Genomic DNA, 18,510 nt, shown 5'->3' with positions numbered 1-18,510 from the left:
TGAAAAATCAGGATTTCCTTTGAAAAATTTGGATTTCCTTTGAAAAATCTGCATTTTGGATCAGCACACCCACTCAAAGGCACAAAGGCACCATCACCGTGAGGGTTGAGCAAGCACAGCTCAGCAAGGGATTGCTGGAACTTCTCTGGGCAGGAATTGTTTCCCTCAGCCTCCTCCTGAGTCCTGGAGTCAGGAAAATCTGGATCAGAGCCCTGCTGGGTGCAGCAGGAGGGGGCTCCCATCTGGTACTACAGCAAGGAAAAAATAGGGGAAAGAGGGGAAAGGGACAGAAAGGGAGAAAAGAAGGGAAGGGGGAAAGGAAAGGAAAGGAAAGGAAAGGAAAGGAAAGGAAAGGAAAGGAAAGGAAAGGAAAGGAAAGGAAAGGAAAGGAAAGGAAAGGAAAGGAAAGGAAAGGAAAGGAAAGGAAAGGAAAGGAAAGGGAAAAGGAAAGGAAAGGAAGCAAAAAGGGAAGGGGAAGGGAGAAAAGGAAAGGGAGAAAAGGAAAGGGAGGACAAAAAAAAGGGAGAAAAGGAAAGAGAGGAAAAGAAAAGGGAGAAAAGGAAAGGGAGAAAAGGAAAGGGAGGACAAAAAAAAGGGAGAAAAGGAAAGAGAGGAAAAGAAAAGGGAGAAAAGGAAAGGGAGAAAAGGAAAGGGAGGACAAAAAAAAGGGAGAAAAGGAAAGAGAGGAAAAGAAAAGGGAGAAAAGGAAAGGGAGGAAAATAGGAGAAGGCAGGAGGGAGGGAAAGAAAATAAGGAAAAGAAGGAAGGGACAGAAAGAAGGGAGGCACAGAAGGAAGGGAGGCACAGAAGGAAGGCTCGGGCTACTGCTGTCACCTGAGAAGGTGATGTTGAAGCCCTCGTAGGACATGGAGAAGTCAGAGATGAGGCGGATCTGGGCCGAGAAGTTGCCGAAGAGCCCCGCGCTGAGCGGCGCCGGCAGCCGCGAGCCCGTCAGCTGCTGCAGGGGCTGGGCAAAGCTGGAGTTCTCCGTGATCAGCAGGTAATCGTGCCCGTTCTCCAGGTGGAACGTGTGGAAGGTGAAGAACACGCCTGCAGAGAGAGGGGAAACCACAGGTGGAGTCATCCCAGTGCCCAACCCCAGCTCCCCACCGAGGGCAGGGGGAAAAATCACACTGGAATTGTGGATTTGGGTCTGGTGGAAGTGAAATCAATAAAAACCCTAAATCTGGGGTGTGGGAGCAGGGCCAGGCTCTGGAAATGTTGGATTCCTGTGCCCTTGTCAGGGTGACACAAACTTGCTCCAGGGACAGAGCAGCAGCTGAGGGAGCAGCCCAGGGGAGCCTTTATTCTAAAAATGACTTTTAAACGGAGAGCAGCGAGGTTGGAGTTGGGAGGGCTCAAAAATGAGAGTGCTACAGAAGGAATTCCTGCCTGGAAAACCAGGACTGAATCCCAGCTTGAAGGTCAGGGAGGCTTTCCCAGAAGTGTGTCAGAGGTGCAGCTGCAAGGACCTTCCCATGATGGGCTGAATCAGAGAATCATGGAACAATTTGGGTGGGAAATGACCTTAAAAATGGTTTTATTCCATTCTCCTGTGTGTGGGCGTGGCTAAATCCAAATAAGGAAATGTGGGAGGGGCAAAACCCAAATAAGGGAATGTGGGTGGGTCTAAACCGAAATAAGGAAATTTGGGCGGGGTAAACCCAAATAAGGAAACGTGGGTGGGGCTAAAACCCAAATAGGGAATGTGGGCAGGGCTAAAACACAAATAAGGGAATGTGGGCAGGGCTAAACCCAAATAAGGGAAGGTGGGCAGGGCTAAACCCAAATAAGGGAAAGTGGGCAGGGCTAAAACCCAAATAAAGGAATGTGGGCAGGGCCAAAACCCAAATAAGGAAATGTGGGAGGGTCTAAACCCAAAAAGGGCATGTGGGCAGGGCTAAAACCCAAAAAGGGAATGTGGGCAGGGCCAAACCCAAATAAGGGAGTGTGGGTGGGGCTAAACCCAAATATGGAAATGTGGGCAGGGCTAAACCCAAATAAGGACATGTGGGCAGGGCTAAACCCAAATAAGGGAATGTGGGCAGGGCTAAACCCAAATAAGGAAATGTGGGCGGGAGTAAAACCAAATAAGGGAGTGTGGGTGGGGCTAAACCCAAATATGGAACTGTGGGCAGGGCTAAACCCAAATAAGGACATGTGGGCAGGGTTAAACCCAAATATGGAAATGTGGGTGGGGCTAAAACCCAAATAGGGAATGTGGGCAGGGCCAAACCCAAATAAGGAAATGTGGGCAGGGCTAAACCCAAATAAGGAAATGTGGTCAGGAGTAAAACCAAATAAGGGGATGTGGGAGGGGCTAAAACCAAATAAGGACATGTGGGCATGGCTAAAATCCATATAAGGGAATGTGGGCGGGGCTAAACCCAAATAAGGACATGTGGGAGGGGCTAAACCCAAATAAGGAAATGAGGGCAGGACTAAAACCCAAATAAGGGGATGTGGGATGGGCTAACCCCAAATAAGGGAATATGGGAGGGGCTAAAATCCAAATAATGGAAGGTGGGTGGGGCTAAAGCCCAAATAAGGAAATGTGGGAGGGCTGTCCCATGGGAGGGGACACCTTCCCCTATACCCTACTTTTATTCACCTTTTCTTGCCCAAAATAAACCCCACAGCAGCTCCAGCCACGGAAATGCCAGCCAAACACAGCAAAACTATTTTGCCTCTTCCTCCCAAATTCAATTTGAATGATTTGAAACATTTGGGGAGAAGGCTGTGACCTTGCTGCATTTGTAAATGAGCCAGAGAGGAGTAATGGATTACTTAAAGTCCCCTTCACACCTCCAGACACACAATGGGAAGCACTTCAGGCTCCTGCAGGAGCCTCCAGCGAGGTGATTTTTCATGCTGGAATTCAAACACCATTAGAAACACTCATTCTCTGGAAAATAATTCCAGCTTGGAAATAAAATAATACAAAAAAGAAAAAAATCAACAAAAACCAGCAGTGAGAGCAGGAGCCAGGCAGGATCTGAGCTCAGGAACTCTGTCACAGCATTGTCACACCGACTTAACAAGGCAGGGAGATGCCAAGCAATAAAAAGCCTTTTTGCATTTAGATGGATTTTTCCATGCTGATCTCCCAGCTCAGGGCAGGCTCCCGAGCCTCTGCTCGTGTGGGATTGGGATTGATCCTGCTCAGAATCCTCCAGGAAACCCCAGGATGGAATTTGGGAGAGATCCCTGCTTGGTTTGACCAGGTTATTTCATTTAACCCAACAATTCCCAAATAATTAGAATTATAAAATAATAATTAAACCAATAACCCAAATAATTCCCAAGAATTCCCTGGCTCTGCATGCCACCATTCCCAAAACACAGCATCCCAAAGAAACAGCAGGAAACCTGCAAAAAAAGCCCAGAGGAAGATTCTCCTCCTTGCTGCCCATTCTCTATTAATTTCTGGAGATCAGGGAAAGCTCTGGAGATCCAATATCCAACCCCACAGCATCCAATTCCAGCTGAATATTCCATTTATTTATCCCTGGCCCTCTCCAAGTTTTTCCTGGAGCTTTGCTGCTCACATGCAGCTCTTCCCTTCCAAGAAGTGAAGGTCAGAGAGGCTGGAAACCAACAAGGAACCTTTCCCATGGGATTAGGAATGAAGGAATTGTGGGATCATCCCACAATTTATCCCTCACTGCCCTTTATTGTCCCAAAAGGATTTTTATATCCAAAGCTTAGGACTGACCTTGATAATTCATTCTTTATATCCATTCTGTGGAGAACATTTTTTAGTCCGCAAAACTCCACAAAAGCAGGAAACTTCCAAGAGTTTCCAAATTGTTTGCTATTTCTACCAGAAGCACAAAACAGAAATAGATCTGACCCGAAAACTGGGATGTGGGGAATGCAAAATGACTTTATTCTCCTCTGACAGCAAATTTAAACCCTCAGTTTTAGCAAACCCAGCTTAAGGAACACAAATAACATCACCCCTCTAGAATCAGCACAAGAACAATTCAGTTATCCTGGAGAACATGCCCAAATTCCAAGTTTTTTAAAGTAAAAACTCCAAGCAGAGGGCACAAGGCTCCTCCAGCACTGAAGGGTCGAGGAACTGTAGCAAAAAGGGCTAATTATAAACTCATTTTTAATGATTTGTGACCAATTAAACCTTTGCTCTGGTCTGCAATTTACTGTGGCACAAAACATCTCTGCAAACACGAGGTTGGGCTTTTTTTTTTTCTCTCCCCATTCTCTGCAGAAGAAACAGCAAAACAAATAAAAGGAGAAAAGAAATCACTTTGAAGCAATGAGATTAAAAATAATGGTCTCTCTTTAGGCATTTAAATACCTTTAAAATTAAACTGCTTTTAAACTCCACTTGCACAGCCTGGGAGTCCATAAAGTGTCACAAGAAAATAATTGTTGGAGCAGTTGGGGCAATTCCAGGACTCGTGTGGTGGCCATGTGGGAGATATTACCAAAAAAACTGTGAGAGGAGGAGCTGAGCACCTCCAGAAATCCCTCAGGAGGGGAAGATCCCTCTCTGGGACAGGGAATGGTGTCAGGATCTCTGCATCCACATCCTGACTTTTAGGATCAGGCCACAAAGGTCTGGAACAGGAGATAACACAAAGCTCTGCTTGATAAGAATTTTCCCTTTAAAAGGTTAAAGAGGTGACGTCAAAACCCTCTGGATTTTGTCCAGGGACAATGGAATCATCATTTCTGAGAGGAACTCGTGGATCTCACAGGGAAAAGTTTCTCTCCCACTGCCTCAGTCCTCTCCTCACCTTTGCCATGGGATGTTTCTATGGTCCATGTGCAGTTCAAGTTGTTGGGATAAAAATCAGGGAAGCCTGGGGAGAGGATGGTGCCACTGGAGCCACGGATGTAGCCCCCACAGAGAGCTAAAAACACAAAAAAACAGGAGAGAAAGAGTTCAATAATCCAGACTCTTTCACAAGCTAGGAGGAAAAAGTAAAAGCAAAACCCAACCCAGGAAAATCCAACAAACGAGAATGATCGACCCAAATCCAATCAACCCAAATGACAAAATCCAACAAAATCCATGGACAGACCCATCAAAATCCAACAAAATCCATGGATTAAACACCACTGGGAGCTCTCCAGCTGCTGCTTTGGCAATGGGTCTGCAGGTGGAAACACCATCCCTGTGGGACCCAACAAAAAGAGGAAAATCCAAAAGAGACTGATGAACCCAAATCCAATCAACCCAAATTGGGTTTTGTGGGTCAAAATCCAACAAAATACATGGACAGAGCCACCAAACCCCATGGATTAAGCACCACTGGGAGCTGTCCAGCTGCTGCTTTGGCAGTTGGTCTGCAGGGGAAGGGTTTCCAGGGTTTCCAGCAGCTGGAACCACCATCCCTGTGGGATCCAACCAAAAGAGGAAAATCCAACAAAATCCATGGACAGACCCACCAAAATCCAACAAAACCCATGGATTTAATGCCACAGGGAGCTCTCCAGCTGCTGCTTTGGCAGTGGTCTGCATGGGAAGGTTTCCAGCAGCTGGAACCACTGTGGGCTCCACCTCTGGATGTTCCCACCCTGTGAGCTCAGCTCTGCCTCCCAACCCCAAGAACATCCTGAAGCAGTTTCCTCACCCTCACAGCTGGGCAGGGGCCGGCTCCACTGGAAGTTGGGCTCACACTCCAGGGCCTCAGTGTCACTCAGGGTGTAGCCAGGGTCACAGCTGAATGTCACCAGGGCTCCCACGTAGAAATCGTTGCCGTGGCGCTGCCCGTTCACTGGGATGCCAGGGTCCAGGCAGTGGTCAGACTGCAGCTTCACAGCTGGGCACAGAAAACAGGGCACAGCACTCAGGTGGGCACTGAGGGGCTCAGGGGAAGCTCAGCCCACCCAGGGGACTGAGCCAAATGTTGGTGGTTGTCCCCAAGGTCAGAGGGTGGAAGGGAGAGAGGGAATTCCTCAAGGGAGGGGAGAGAGGGAAATCCCTGAAATGAGAGGATGGAGAGAGGGAAATCCTCAAAGTGAGAGGAGGAAAGGGAGAGAGGAAAATCACTGAAATGAGGGGATGGAGAGGGGGAAATCTTCAAAGTGAGAGAAGGAAAGGGAGAGAGGGAAATCCTCAAAGTAAGAGGATGGAGAGAGGGAAATCCCTGAAATGAGGGGATGGAGAGAGGAAAATCCTCAAAGTGAGATGAGGAAATGGAGAGAGGAAAATCTCTGAACTGAGGGGATGGAGAGAGGGAAATCCTTGAAATGAGGTGATGGAGAGAGGGAATTGCCTCAAAGGAGGGGAGGAAATGGAAAGAGAAAAATTCCAAAAGTGAGAGGATAAAGAGAGGGAAATCCTTCAAGTGAGAGGAGGAAATGGGGAAGAGGGAAATCCCAAAAGTGAGAGGATGGAGAGAGAGAATTGCCCTAAGGGAGGGAAGGAAATGGAGAGAGGAAAACCACCAAAGTGAGAAAATAAAGAGAAGGAAATCCTCAAAGTGAGAGGAAGAAATGGAGAGAGGGAAATCCTCAAAGTAAGGGGATGGAGAGAGGGAAATCCCTGAAATGAGGGGATGGAGAGAGGGAATTTCCCCAAGGGAGGAGAGGCCAAACCAGTCAGGGATGCCAGGAAAAGCAGAAACTGCTCCTCCACTGGCAACACCTGTGAGCTGCCTGGCACAGGGGAAACAAAACCCAGGGTGCCCTGAGGAGGCCGTGGTGCTGCTGAAGATTGGGAATTGCAGGGAATTGCTGGGAATTGCAGGGAATCCCATGAACAAGGGGTCCTTACTTTCATATCTGATCTGGAAGCCGATGTCAGAGTGGCTCTTGTCCGTGGTGAACAGGAGGTAGAGGTGGTTGCTGGTGCTGATCAGGAACTGGGGCACCTGGGTGCCATCATAGACCCCAATCAGGGGAGAGGAGTAGGAGCGGCCATCCCTCACCTCCAGGGTGTCGTAATTCACCTCTGTCTTGAACCTGGGAGGGACAGGAGGAAAATGAAACCCCAGCACTGCTCCCTTCTGCTCATTCCCTCCTGGAACCACCATGGGGACAGGGCTGGGTCCTTTCTTCTGCCTGAGTGTCTCACTGGGGGCACCTCACACAAAAATGCAGGGAATTCGGGGTCAGAGCAGGGAATTTGGGGGCAGAACCAGGGAATCTGGGAGCAGAGCCAGGGAATTTGGAGAATTTGGGGCAGAACCAGGGAATCTGGGGGCAGAGCAGGGAATTTGAGGGCAGAACCAGAGAATGTGGGGGCAGAGCAGGGAATTTGGGTTAAGAACCAGGGAATTTGGGGCTGCCCAAGGTGGTGAGCACCTGTCAAAGGTGATCTTGATGGGGTAGCCAGGCTGGGCCTCGATGACCCAGGCACAGCTCAGCGAGTCCTTGTAGAAGCCAGGCCAGCCTGGGGACAGGATGGTGCCACTGGGTGACGTCAGGTGGCCCCCACAGGGTGCTGGGGACACAAAAAGGACACAAATCCACACAATTATCCAGGCTGGAAAAGACCTTCAGGCTCATCCACCTCTAAACCAAATCCCTGAGTGCCACCTCTTTAAAATTGGGGTGAAAAATGTCACAGAGCTGTAGCCCCATGAGATGTCCCCACTTTTGAAACCCCGTCCCTGCATTTCTGTCCCCACCACGAGTTAAAAATCACCAGAGCCAGATGGAAAACCAACATTTACTGCTCAGAAATTGCAGTTTCAGCTCCAAGTGCAGACAGGGCCCCCCTGGGAGCCAGCAGGGCTGACCTTGGGCCCTGCTCAGGGTGTAAAATAATGATTGGATATAAAAGCAGAGGGAACTTCAAGGTCACTTGGCATTTCAGGTGGCAGAAAAATCCCTCCCAGCCCTGCTATTTGAGTCATGGCTTTGCTGCCACCAGGGATGTCACCAGAGCAGGGCATTAAATCCACCCCGTGGTCCCCAGTGCCACCAGCAGGAGCTGCAGGAACTTCTTGGCATTTTCTGGGAAAAAGACACAAGGTCTGAGAGACCAGAGGGACAAAAATCACATAAACTGTCAGGTTTGTCCTCTAAGGAGTCACCCAGGGCCAGCCCCAATGTCACCGTGCCCCTGTGCCAGCCCCAATGTCACCGTGTCCTTGTGCCACCCCAAAATGTGCCAGCCCCAATGTCACCGTGCCACCCCAAAATGTGCCAGCCCAAAATGTGCCAATCCCAATGTCACCGTGCCCCTGTGCCACCCCAAAATGTGCCAATCCCAATGTCCCTGAGCCACCCCAAAATGTGCCAGCCCCAATGTCACCATGTCACTGTGCCACCCCAAAATGTGCCAGCTCCAGTGTCACTGTGCCACCCCAAAATGTGCCAATCCCAATGTCCCTGAGCCACCCCAAAATGTGCCAGCCCCAATGTCACCATGTCACTGTGCCACCCCAAAATGTGCCAGCTCCAGTGTCACTGTGCCACCCCAAAATGTGCCAATCCCAATGTCCCTGTGCCACCCCAAAATGTGCCAATCCCAATGTCACCGTGTCCCTGTGCCACCCCAAAATGTGCCAGCCCCAATGTCACCATGCCCCTGTGCCACCCCAAAATATGACAATCTCAATGTCACAGTGCCACCCCAAAATGTGCCAACCCCAATGTCACCATGTCACTGTGCCATCCCAAAATGTGCCAATCCCAATGCCACTGTGTCCTTGTGCCATGCCAAAATGTGCCAGCCCCAATGTCACCATGCCCCTCTGCCACCCCAAAATGTTCCAGTCCCAATGCCAATGTGCATGACCCCATGCCCTTGTACCACCTCAAAATGTGCCAATCCCATCCCCAAATCTCCCCTGCTGCTCTCAAGGGTGACAGATCAAAGTCACTTGATCTCAGCTGGCTCCAAAGCAATTATTTTTCCTTTCTGCCCCAAAGCTGTGCTTGGTCTCCTGTCAGAATTTCCACCCTTTTCTCTGTCTCCTTCATTCCCATTAATTTATTTTTCAGGATTTTAGATCTCTGAGCTTTTCTCCTTGCTTAAAAAGGGTAATTAAAAGGTCCAGACTGAAGGGTGAGTCAAAGAACTCACCAGAGTGATCAGGAGGAGAAGGCAGAAGGTTATCACATATAAAAGTTGATTAGAAGTGTATTATTTAATGAATGTTTCCCTTCCACACTTAAAAAAATGTAAATTTCAAGGCTTGTGCTTTGAAAGGAACAGGAGGCCTGAATTAAACCTACATTTTGACAGGAGCAAAATTATTTAAGAATACAAAAATGTCCAGCTTTTTATTCTATAAAAGCTGTTGAAAACAATTGATTCCTTCCTTCAATCCCAAAGACAATGGCCAGGACTGTGCAATTCCTGCTGCTCAGGCAAGGCAGGGCCAATTACTCCAATTATTTCTCAATATTCCAGAGCTGCTTCTCAAGAGTTCAGCACTTGTTATTCAAATTGCTGCAAATACCAGAGCAGAGCATCACTTCCCTGAGAACACAGGGCACAGGAAGATTTTCAGTCCTAATGAGCTCCTTCTTCACTTCTTTTTTCCAGAGCAGAGGCTTGAAAGTCTTAAAAAAGCTTTGAAATCTGAATTAAAGCCTTTAATTCAGCCCAGCTCCCCCCTTGGCAGGGTTGGCTGTTGTGGCCAGGAGATGGAAATGCAGAATTTTTGTCTCTCAGCTGCCAGAGCCCATTGAGAGAACTTCCGTCATGACACAAATATCAGATATTTTACATGGATCAAACACCAGGATGGGAAAACATCACCCTGGATCTTCCATTCCTTTTTGTTTCATTCCCTCCCTGACAGGAGCAGCAGGGAAGCTTTGAGGCATCACCAAACCAGAACCTTTTATTATTATTATTATTGTTATTAGAAAAATACCTGCTGTAACAAGAACTGATCATCAAATCATCAAAAAACCACAATAAAAAATATTCCCCAGCATTCATTCCACACCAAAAAAATTGGAAAATAAACAGAGCTCAGGAATATTTGAACTGAAACTTCCTCCCCAGCAAACTCCTCCTTCCAGAGGGGTGGAAAATTCTGGAAGGTGTTGGCTGGACACTGTGGAATGTGAGAGTGAGACCCGACAGGCAGAACCTTGATTCTGGACCCCAAAAGGCTGCAAAATTCCCCCCAGAAATATCTTTCCCTGAAGGAATGTTCACCTGGAGAGGAGAAGAGGAGGAGAGGAGGAGGAGGAAATGGGGAAAACCCCCTAAATTCCATAAGAATTAAAAATTAAAAGGGAGGGTTGTACATTAGAGGGGAATCTTTGGGATCAGGTGTTCTGGGAAGTCTGAATTTCTCAAGTACCTCAGAAATGGGGAAAAACCCTAAATTCCCTAAGAATTAAAATTAAAAGGGAGGGTTGTACATTAGAGGGGAATCTTTGGGAAGTCTGAACCTCTCAAGTACCTCAGAAATGGGGAAAGAGAGAAGGGAAATGCAGCTGGGAAACTGGGATAAAAAGGAGGCTGCATCCTTTAAAAATTGGAGAGATCCCAAGGGAATGCCCCATGGCCTCTCCCTTGATTGGAATAAAGTTCCAGGACTCCTCTGTCTCCTTTTGGCCATAAACCTCTATAGTTGTGGATGGATTTTCCTAACAACACCCATGGGAAGAGCTGAGATGGGTTCTTCAGCACCCCAAACCACCCCATGGGCAGCAGGCAGAAGCTAGGGCTGACCATCACAGCGCAGAAAAATTAATGGGAAAAACCGTTAAATTCCATAAGAATTAAGAATTCAAAGGGAGGTTTGTACATTAGAGGGAAATCTTTGGGATCAGGTGTTCTGGGAAGTCTGAACCTCTCAAGTACCTCAGAAATGGGGAAAAACTCCTAAATCCCCTAAGAATTAAATATCAAAAGCAAGAGTCGTATATTAGAGGGGAATCTTTGGTATCAGGCGTACCTCAAGTACCTCAGAAATGGGGAAAAACCCCTAAATTCTGGAAGAATTAGAAATTAGAAGGGAGGGTTGTACATTAGAGGGAAATCTCTGGGATCAGGTGTTCTGGGAAGTCTGAACTTCTCAAGTACCTCAGAAATGGGGAAAGAGAGAAGGGAAATGCAGCTGGGAAATTGGGATAAAAAGGAGGCTGCGTCCTCCAAAACTTTGAGTGGAATGCCCCATGGCCTCTGCCTTGATTGGAATAAAGTTCCAGGACTCCTGTGTCTCCTTTTTGGCCACAAACCTCTGGTGTTTGTGGATGAATTTTCCTAACAACACCCACGGGAAGAGCTGAGATGGGATCTTTACCACCCCAAACCACCCCAAACCACCCCAAACCACCCCAAACTACCCCATGGGCAGCAGGCAGGCGCTGGGGCTTACCTTCGCAGCGCAGCACGGCGTTGTCCCACACCACGCTGCCCTCCTGCAGCACGCAGGTGACGCTCTCGGCACCGTGGGTGCGGATGAAGCCCTCGTCACACAGGAAGGACACGGAGCTGCCCAGCTGCAGGCTGTCCCCAAAGCGCTTCCCGTTCACCGGCACGCCGGGGTCTGGGCACTCGTTGTGCCAGAACGCTGCCAGCAGCAGGAGAGAAACAGAAAACAGGAGAATCAGCAACTTTTTGTACTGTCCCCCCGACCCTGTCCCCAAAATGAGGGTGTTGCACCCTCAAATTGAGAAAAATTGAATTTTTCCCCTTCCCAGTGCCAGGAGGAGGAGGAGATGCCCAGATAATAATAATAAATATAGAATATTTAATAAAAAATTAATATAAGATATAATCTAAATAATAAAAATATAAGATATATAATATATAATAATCAAGCAATAACTAATATATATTAATTAATATGAAAGATAAGATTATATATTATATAATATAGGATCATAAAGTAATTATTAATATATAAGACATAATCATAAAGTAATTATACAATATATAATCATAAAATAATATAACCATAAGTAATGAAAGTACAATTAATATATAATATATAATCATAAAGTTAGCCTTCTGACAAGATGGCTAACTTTATGATTCTATATAATATATATATTATACAATATCTTTCTATATATATAATATATATAATATAGAAATTTCATATATGTATATATGATATGTATATGTATATATTATATATACATATACATATATACATATACATATTTACATATACACACACATATATACACACACACATATATATATATACACACACATATATACATATATATGTATACACATATATACATATATATATATATATATAATATGCACCATCCCTCCCCACCACACAAACCCAACACACACTCACTGGTGAAGGTGATGTTGAACCCTCTCTTCTCCATGGAGTGGTCAGTCTGGAACTCCAGCCTGGCCACGTGGCCACTGCTGGTCAGCGAGGAGGGGATGTGGCTCCCTGAGAAGGTGCCCAGCACGGGGGACTCGGCCGTGGCACCGTCCTTGACAGCCAGGAAATCAAACTGGGGCTCCACGTCGAAGTCGTTGAAGGCCAGGTGGATGCGGCTCTCGGGGTTGGCGATGATCAGCCACACGCAGTGCAGGCTGCTCCCGTACTCCTCGGAGTAGTTGGGCGACAGCACGGTCCCCGACGGGCTGGTGAAGTTGAAAAAGCAGGAAACTGCAAAGGGAAAGTGGCATCAGTCCCCACAGCTGGCCCTGCCCTCAGCCTCCTCACTGGGATATTCACAGTTCCTGCTCTGAGGCTGCCTCAGGAGGGAAAATGTGATTTCAGGCTGCCAGAGCCCACTGACAGAAATTCTGTCATCACAGAAATATCAGCATTTCATGTGCATCAAAAACCAGGAGGGGAAAACACCACCCTGGATCTTCCATTAGTTCCCTTCCATTTGTTCTTTATTTCCCTCCCTCACAGGAGCAGCAGGGAAGCATTTGGTCACCACTGAATCAGAATATTTTGGTTATCAGTAAATCAGAATCTTTTGGTCATCACTGAATCCAAATCTTTTGGTCACCACTAAATCAGAACCTTTTGGTCATCAGTAAATCAGAATCTTTTGGTCACTACTAAATTCAAATATTTTGGTCACCACTGAATCAGAATCTCTTGGTCATCACTAAATCCAAATATTTTGGTCACAACTAAATTAAAATATTTGGGTCACCACCGAATCCCAATCTTCTGGTCACCACTGAATCTAAATCTTTGGGTCACCACTAAATCGGAATATTTTATTCAGGATTTTAGGTGGATTTGCCATTTTCCAGTCCCTTCCAGTTCTATTTAACAGCAGGAAGAAAATGCCTCTTAGGTGGGATTTGGCATTTTCCTGGTGAATTCTCTCAGGAAAACTCCCAAAAATCCAGTGGGTGACTTGAGCTGGTGCAAAATAAAACCAGCATGGAACCAGCCAGATTTTGCCTCAACATTATTTTTTTTTTTTTGCTGTGGCCACATCCCAGCACAATCCCACAGAACTTGGGAGCAAGGAACCAGCTCAGCCACTCTGGGCACTGCTCCAGCCTCCGCTGCTGCTGTCCCTGGCTCAGCTCTGTCACCCACAGGTGACACATCCATCCCCAGGGTGCTGCAGGCTCCTCGGGGGTTTGCTCACAATAAAATCTGCCCTTTCCATCTGCTGAGCTCGTTTTTCCCCCCTCTGCATTCATCAAACTCCTTCCGTGCACACCAGGGAGTATTTGTGGGACAAATGGAGTGCTTGGAGAAGGAGCTGGGAGTTAATTTGCTCTGTCTGCGCCCTTGGGAAGTTGTTCACACCTGGCTGAGCACTGGGAGAGGTGGAACAGCCCAAGAACGTTCCCAAATGCTGAGGTTTGGGACAAACCAGAGGAATCTGCAGCTCTGGTGGAGGGGAAGCTCTTCCCACCACAAATAAACCCCTGATTTCTGCTGGTTCCCAAAAAGCCACGGAAATAATTAAAACCATGTTTAAAATGAAGCTGAGGGGCAGAACATGCATGAAAAACCCTTCAAGCTCTCCAGGGGTTCAATCCATCCCAAGCTGCAGCTGCCAAGGCCCATTAATTCGGGAAGGCAAGGCTGCCTTTGGAGTGCAACCTGCCCAAACTTTGGGATATTTTATGTACGGATGCTTTGCTCATCCCTTTTCCCCACCGCCACCCGTGGTAAAACCCATTATTGGGAACATCCATCTCCCTAATTCCTGGCACAGAGGATGAGCTTGGCTTGGGGTTGGCGTTTAGACAATTATTTGGATCAGTGCTCTGCCTCCCTCTGTTATTTTCCCTCTGTCTCCCCTCACCACTTAATGGGCTGGGATCAAACAATTCGGACGTTCCTGTGACGTTATCAAGGTCACGGAGCTGCACAATCCATTCCCTGCTCTCAAAGCCACAAAGAGAGCAGATTAAAGGGAAAACAAACTGCAAAACATCCTCAGGATTTTTTTTCTGGGCTCTCTCTCTACCAGATGCTGAAATATCAGGGGATGCTGTCAAATAATTCTGTCAGCATAAGCACGGTGTAATCTGCCTGAGGAAAATTGAAAATAAATTCATTTGCACCCAGGGAAATGTCTCAGCAGCAGGGATGAGGTGTCTCCTCTAAATTTTTAAATCCAAAGGGGTGAATTAGCATTCAGCCAGGACCTCCAGCAGCCCAGCAAGAGAGAGGTGCAGTCGCTAGTTCAGAAAATAAAACAACAAAGGACTTGCTGACAAAGGGGAGAGGAGCAGAGCGAGGGAAGAATATAAAATTAACCTTTGCCAGATAAAACAAAGTGACAGATTAAAGAGGAGCTGATAAAAAAAAAAAAACCACAAAACCCTCCAAGAGTCTCCACTGCAGGGAAGTAAACGAGGATTTTGATTTTCCATAAGATCAGTGAGGAGAAATGCGAGTTGGAGCTGGAGGGCCAAGCTGTGGCCAGGAAAAAGCTCCCCTTGATGGAGAGGGGAGCTGGAATCACATCCCAGAGGGGAACATCCAGCCCAGGGAGCCACAGGGTTCATGAACAACACCACGGAGGCTGTGAGATGATGATTTTCTTCATCTGGTGAGGCAGAGGAGGTTTTCCCTCACTTGGAAGGAGGTTTCCCTCACTATGGAAGGAAGTTTTACCTCACTGTGGAAAGAGGTTTTCCCTCTCTGTGGAAGGTTTTCCTTCACTGCAGAAGGAGGGTTTTCTTCTATGTGGAAGATTTTTCTTCACTGTGGAAGGAAGTTTTTCCTCTCTCTGGAAGGAGATTTTTGGTCTCTGTGGAAGATTTTTCTTCACTGTAGAAGGATGTTTTCCTTGCCATAAAAGGAGATTTTTTTTCTCCCTAGAAGGAGATTTTTCCTTATCATGGAAGGAGGTTCTCCTTCTCTGTGCAAGGTTTTCCCTCACTGCGGAAGGAGATTTTTCCTCTCTGTGAAAGGAGATTTTTCTTCTCTCTGGAAGGAGATTTTTCCTCACTATGGAAGGTGATTTTTCCTTATGTGGAAGGAGGTTTTCCTTCTCTGTGGAAGGAGATTTTTCCTTACTATGGAAGAAGGTTTTTCTTCTCTGTGGAAGAGTTTTCTTCACTGTGGAATGAAATTTTTCCTCTCTCTGGAAGGAGATTTTTCCTTACCATGGAAGGAGATTTTCCCTCTTTGTAGAAGATTTTTCTTCACTTGGAAGAAGGTTTTCCATTGCTGTGGAAGAAGGTTTTTCCTTGCTGTGGAAGATTTTTCTTCTCTGTGCAAGGCTTTTCTTCACTATGGAAGGAGTTTTTCCCTCACTTGGAAGGGGGTTTTTCTTCTCTGTGGAAGGAAATTTTTCCTCTCTCTGGAAGGAGATTTTTCCTTACCATGGAAGGAGGTTTTCCATCTCTGTGGAAGATTTTTCTTCACTGTGGATGGAGGTTTTCCATTGCCATGGAATAAGGTTTTTCCTTGCTGTGGAAGGAGATTTTTTTCTCTCTCTGGAAGGAGATTTTTCATTACCATGGAAGAAGGTTTTCCTTCTCTGTGGAAGATTTTTCATCACTATGGAAGGAGGTTTTCCCTCACTTGGAAGGAAATTTTTCCTTACTATGGAAGGAGGTTTTTCTTCTATGTGGAAGATTTTTCTTCACTTGAAAGGAGTTTTTCCCTCACTTGGAAGGAGGTTTCAGCTCTGCCCCTCCAGCCTCCCTGCAGCTGCACACTGGGACAAACCAGGAGCTGTTTAACAGCGTGTCACAGGCAGGGCCAGGCTGTCAGGAGGAAGAGGATGGAGACAGCCCAGCTGCACCTGGAGCATCCCAAAGAGCCCTGAGCAGCAGGAGCCATCCCCAACATGACAGAGGCCAGCCCTGCTGCCTGCAGCTGCCCATCAGCAGCCCTGGCTGCAATTAATATTCATTACCCTTGTTAAATGCCAGCAGAGGCCATTTCATTATGTGCACAGCACAGGGGCCTGTTTACAAAGCTGCCTGTGTCAATAATTTTTTTTTTATTTGTCGATAATTGCTACATTTGCCAATAATCCTTATTGCTGACCAATTACTGCAAAGGCAATGAGAAAAATCCCTTTATTAAATACAGAATAAATCACAGCAGACACAGAGCAGCGAGACCACGGCATGAATGAACCAGCACAGGGATTTGTTCACGTTATCACAAGCAGCACCAGGATTCTGCTTGGTTTAGAGCAGTGAAACAAGGAAGGAGCAGCTCCTTGGTTCTTTTTTTGGGAGAGAGATATGGATGTGAACATGGAGCAGGCAGGAGAAATTCCTGCAATTCTCTCTTTTCTCTTCTCTCTTCTCTTTTCTCTCTTCTGTTTTCTTTTCTCTTTTCTCTCTTCTCGCTTCTCTTTTTCTCTCTTCTCTTTCTCTTCTCTCTCTTCTCTTTTCTCTCTTTCTCTTTTCTCCCTTTGCTTTCCTTTCTCTTTTCTCTCTTCTCTTTCTCTTTTCTCTCTTTCTCTTTCCTCTCTTTTCCCTTTTACTCTCCCTTCCCAGATCCCACCTCTCTCCTCCTGTTCCTGCCTCCATCCCTGCTCATCCTTCAGGAGAACCCAGGGCTGATCCCAAAGTGAGGTCACACCACAGGAGCAGGGTCAGGAGCTGAAAACCAAGCAAGGAATCCTTGGAACAACTGCAGTTTCCATGGAAACAATCCAAAATTCTTGACTTTCCTCTCAGTTTTTAGATCCTGCTCCCACAGACCTCTTGGGAGAGAGCTGGGAGACAGGAGTGGATTTTCTGCTTTGCATTTCAATTTTTTTTCCAAAAATTCCTCCTTGGTGATGGGCTGGGAAAGCAGGACAGTGCTGGAAGCTCAGGGCACTGCTCCAGCTGGGCAGCGAAGTTCTTCACATTTTGTATTTTCCTCTTTCTGTATCTGTTATTCCAAGGGCAAAAAAAAGATAAAAATCTGCATCTCATGGTGCCTTTTCCTCCTAAAAACCTTGTGGCACCTCAGGGCAGGTGGGAGGTGAGGGAAGGAGTTTGGAGCAAAATTAACCGGGAGGGTTTTGTCATTTCAGAGCAACAAAACTCAGCTCAGTCTGGGGGTGGGACTGCAGGTATGAGGAGAAGAATGAAAACCAGGCAGGTTTTGGGAAGCAAATCTTGAGGAAAATATCACAGAATTTAAAATAGATGTGCAGAGAAGAGCAGGTTTCACTGCCACCCACTCCAGCAGGAGCAGGGCCTGGCTTTGGGAAGGAGCTGAAGTTTTAAAAAACTTAACTGGGAACTGCTGATCCCCACTGGGACAGGGCTGGATCCTGCAGCCATCTGCTCCTGAAAAGCTTCTGCACCTTCCTCTCCTGAATTCCCATCATTTCCAACAGAGCTCTTCCTCTCCCAGCAGCTCCCTTGGGAATTTTGGCAGTGGCCACAAGAAAGTGGAAGTTTGTGGGCATTTTTTTGGCCCAAAAAAGCCTCGTGGTGCTGCTGTTCACCTCTCCCTGCCAATGCTGCATGGGACTGTCCCTCAGGGGCTGGGGGGACACTTTTGGGCAGCCACCACTTTCCTGTGGCAGATTTTTTTGGCAGGAATAACTGGGATGTTAACGAACACATTTATCCCAAATCCATTAAATATACCTAGCAATGAATACATTTATCCACATCTGTTCCCAATCTATCCAAACATTCCCAGGAATGAAGATGTGTTAAAAAACAAACCCAGGAACACACTCATTTATCCCAAATCCACTCACACATACCCAGGAATTAACACATTTGTCCCCAGTCCATTCAAAACCAACCAGGAATGAACACGTTTCTCCCCAAACCCAAACCCTCCCAGAAATGAACAGATTTATCCCCAAATGGAATCAAACACTGCCAGGAATGAATAGATTTGTTCCAAATCCATTCAAACACTCCCAGAAATGAACATGTTTATCCTCAATCCATTCAAACACTCCCAGGAATGACCACATGAATCCAAAACCCAATCCAACATTCCCAGGAATGAACAGATTTATCCCAAATCCATTCAGACATTCCCAGGAACGACCACATTAATCCAAATTAAATCAAACACTCCCAGGAATGACCACATGAATCCCAAACTCAAACATTTCCAGAAATGAATGTGTTGGCTCCCAATCCATCCAAACATTCCCAGATTTATCCCTAAACTTTCCTAGGAATGACCATATGAATCCCAAATCCATTCAAATATTCCCAGGAAT

At 46.6% G+C, this 18,510-nt stretch overlaps 1 pseudogene; it reads right to left on the bottom strand.

Moving 5' to 3' along the window:
* LOC128937667 (CUB and sushi domain-containing protein 2-like) overlaps positions 1 to 18,510 on the bottom strand; it is a 139,446-nt pseudogene that overhangs the window by 78,683 nt on the left and 42,253 nt on the right.

This window comes from Melozone crissalis, unplaced genomic scaffold (assembly GCF_028551555.1).
Source record: "Melozone crissalis strain CALT ecotype California unplaced genomic scaffold, PUWL_Pcris_2 ptg000020l_1, whole genome shotgun sequence".
Lineage (NCBI taxonomy): Eukaryota > Metazoa > Chordata > Aves > Passeriformes > Passerellidae > Melozone > Melozone crissalis.
This window is presented reverse-complemented; position numbering and strand designations above follow the sequence as displayed.